This window comes from Melampsora larici-populina (assembly GCF_000204055.1).
Source record: "Melampsora larici-populina 98AG31 unplaced genomic scaffold MELLAscaffold_46, whole genome shotgun sequence".
NCBI classification, from domain to species: Eukaryota; Fungi; Basidiomycota; class Pucciniomycetes; order Pucciniales; family Melampsoraceae; genus Melampsora; species Melampsora laricis-populina.
Window position 1 is genome coordinate 645,082 of NW_006768810.1, and position 4,098 is coordinate 649,179.

Genomic DNA, 4,098 nt, shown 5'->3' on the forward strand with positions numbered 1-4,098 from the left:
CACACTGTTGATTATGACGAGCTTGGCGTGTTTTGACGCGTTTTCCCGCAAAATCCAAGTAAATCAGCGCTAAAACTTTGATTGGCTTTGTGAACAACAGTAATACCAACCAACCTCAGAACATTAGATTTACGTATAGAATGTTTTTATAAGCCCAGCTAGAGAGGAAATGGAGGGAGGTTTTCTTTGCATCACCCTTTCTATCGCTTGTTGTGTGCGTTCTAGGAGACCAACAGGTCACCAGTAATTCTGTTGCTCAATAATTCCAATCAATCTATTTCTTTGGCATGAAGAATAATTTTTTGCCATGCACTGGGTGTGATAAACGCTTTGCCCTGATGAATACATCTGAATGTGGTCAATGTCAGTGGACAAACAAAAACAAAAGTTTAGGACCATGCATGATGCCCCAGTGCTCAATCTGTGGGAAATGCTATTGCTTCCTCAAAGTCACCAAATGTGAATTGTGCAAAGAGATTAACAATGGCCAACCTTGGGCACCAGCTCCTAATCCAATATAGCTTAAAGCCTGATGATGAACACCACTTCAACAGCAGTAACCCTTCCAAATAGTATATTTGAGGGCTGATCAATTGGACACACAGCCCATCATCACCAGACCAATTGTTCTCAAGACATTTATCCTGCTCCCTATGGTTCCCAGATTGCCTTGGCACTTCTAAATCCAAACATCTACAGATTGATTCAAGCATCTCAGTCCATGCAAGATGTACTGTTGATTAGCCAAAGGACAATAATTCAGACGTCAATATTATGATGACATTATGGTACATGACTGGAAATGGTAAAAAGATCTGCCTCATGGTCTCACACCTCAAAGGTTCAAAATCACTATGAACAGTAGCAAGGATTGATTTTTGAGTCTTGGTTATGATGTCTACAAATGTTATCAAACAGAACCCATTGATTTAAAGTTTCCATCAGAGACTCAGCTCAATGGCAAGGAAAAGTTCCTTCCACCTCCTGGCAACTTCTCAGATACATAACTACTGTATCATTGCGTAAAATGGGGTTCAGTTTCAATTGAGTAGATGGCTGCAACACTCACTTGATCTCAGCAGAAAAACATACTTGACAAGACCAAGTTTAATTTGCTCTTCAACATGAAAAAATGAGGCTTATATTGAGACCAAGGTGGTGGAGACGTTGCCTGTGCTTCAGGAATCTTGTTCTTTCAAGCACAAGCACAAGAAGATGATTTAAATATCTGATGATTCTGAAGAAAGCAGTGGTGATGATGATCTTGAAGAATCTGGCAAGGATGATTCTAGCATCCATTTTGAACTTCATCAACTTGATCATTCTCACGCAAAACAAAAGCATAAGTGTTTTTATCAAAAAAGACAAGCAAAGCACAAAACACCAGCTCCCGTACCTGAACCAACCCAAGCTTACCACTGAGCACAAGGCTCATACTCTGCTCATCTAGACAATCAAGACAATAATGTGGATGAGTAAGACAAGCTTGAGGTAGCAAATTTAAGTGGTTTGTTTGATCCATATGAAGCTCCAACCAAGCATAGTCTAATAATTTGACACCATGCCCGTGTGGTGTTTGCTCATCGACGAGCGCACACGAGTCGCCTTTGTGCCTCAATGGGAGTTCGTGTGCGCTCGTCGTTGGGCGACTGCCACAAGGACATGGTGTGACACATGCTTGCCCACTGGAAAGCAGCCTAATCAGCTTCATAAGACTTTGTCTTTGGTAGAGATGAAAGAATTTGAAACAGCTAACAACAATAACATTAGTGTGATGAATGATATGGTTCATCACATCTTGGTGGGCTTATTAGCTCACAATGAATACCTTACCCATTCTGTTTTCTGTCTCTAGCAATGCCTGTTAAAAGCTTCCATGATACACAGTGCCTTGCTATTGAACCAAAAACATTAGTGGTACACAAAGTTGAAAACCACATGAGAAAACCCCACAGAAAAACCACATGAATTTTTTGGTTTTTGCGGGGAAAATCAAAAAATCCATGTGGTCATGCGGGTTTTTCATGCGGGTTTTTCATGTGGTTTGCAACTTTGTGTACCACTAGTCCTCTGTACCCCTTCCGCAAACCAAATGGTGTGAAAGAGTGAAGGATAGAGTATTGTGCTCATCAATAAAAACCAGAATGCTTTCTTCAAGAAGGTTGCAGTGTCCCATTGTATGGAAGCATAGACTGTTACACCATGGGGAAACTGTTTACTGGGACCAAGGTATCCTCACAACAAGTGGTTGTGTAGAATAAGGTGACAGCAGTGTGAGAGCGGCTACATGGCACTTGCCCATATTTGCCACCCATTCTACAGGTAGGCATGTTGGAGTATTTGGTCAGAAAGAGTGTCTCTTGTATTTCAGAAGAACACTTTCATGTGAAGTGTTTCAAAACTATTGAGCATATTCTCTTCTTCTGGATGGATTGGTAAAGGAATTAAATGCAAGTAGGAATTGTGCATGTTGTGAACATGGTATTAGGAGATTGTTCCGCTTTTGGATGTGATTAAGGGATATTCTGTTTGTTGTAGTGTTTTGTAGTTGTGTTTTGTCTTTTTGTTTGTCTATTGTTTTTTTCATTTATACCTGCTCTGTTTGCCTTCAGAATATTTTTCCCTCATCAAAGAATATTATTCTAAAGGTGCAATTCTAGTAGCACTCAAGTTTTCTCAATCATTTTGTTGCAACCCTCACTAATAAACCTCTCCACACTCTATACTGTGCTTTTTCTCCTTTCTCTTTCTGTTTTGATCTCCCTAGCTTTCTCTTTTGAATCTTCCTCACCTGTTGTTCAGGTTAGTCTTGAGTTTAGAATTTGTAGCCGTCTCAGCTGTGTCTTGTCTACATGTAGCTTAGTGTGTTTGCCCAACATTCTCAAAGGTTCTGTTTTGTAGTGTTGAGCTTGTATTTGTTGTTTTCTCACAAGGCATAAATCCAATGTTGGTGTAACATGATGTACCTGCCTATCAGCAGGTGAGCTAGGTTGTGTGAGCGTGACTGGTCAGCCAGCTGCTTAGCACCTGGCTATTGTGTGAGCCAAATAGTCTGAGTGTGACCTCCCAGTCACATCCTCAGTACACAAAGAAGCTTGCATAGGAATTCAAACTCACTTCAGTTGCTAATAATGTGGCTATTCTTGGAGCATTGGAATCACTTGAACAAACCTGGCAGCAGACCAAAACACAATCACACAAAACCACTGTGATTTCATTTGTGCTTAATTATAAATTGATTTTTTCAATTGTTGTTGGTTCAAATTCTGGCAGTGTCTGTTCATAAGTTTCAAGACATTGAAGTGGGGTTCAATCAATTTAAACATCAACTGGTCAGCTAAGCTAACTGTAGTGGTCACACAGTGGAGCATAGTGGTTTTTTGGGCTGTTGTGTCACATACACTGTAGCACTACAGCCCCCAGAAAAATACCTTTTCTGCACAGGCTGTGCTGCAGTACAGTCAATGCGTCAGGGTATCAAAGTCCGCATTGCGTCAGAAATTGATTTGCCAACAAGTGGAACATCTTGATTTGGATGTTTTACATCATACTATTAATCCAACCTTGCAAACAGACCCTGTGACACCTCCATTTGGACAAGTTATCAGCAAATAGTGGCTTAGCTGGAATCTACAGCACACTAGATGGTCACACATACACTTACAAATTGGTTACAAATTGGAAATAACTCAGAATAATTAAAAACCTATGTCCTCTCCTTGCTTTGCCCATGTTTTCCTCATGCATCCTTTCAGTTACTTGAATTGTCAACTTACATCATTTAATCTTGAATTTGATTTCCTCTCATCATTCTTTATTTACTTTGAATTCCTCTCATCCTAATTAATAATGCACCATGTCTTCTGCCACTTCTGAACATCCAGTGCGTGTTTTCAAGCAAACCAATAACCCCATCATGATCACCCCAAGTCCCGATTCACACCACTGTGTTACACTGGAATCTTCTTAGCTCTCACCAAGTCTCAAAAGAAATAAAATAATAATGGCTCTGTCTCACTTGTTACCTCATCTGAAGATGAATCAGAATATGTTGCTGGCAGTCAAAAGCAAAATAAGTGTAAGAAAACAACTAACACC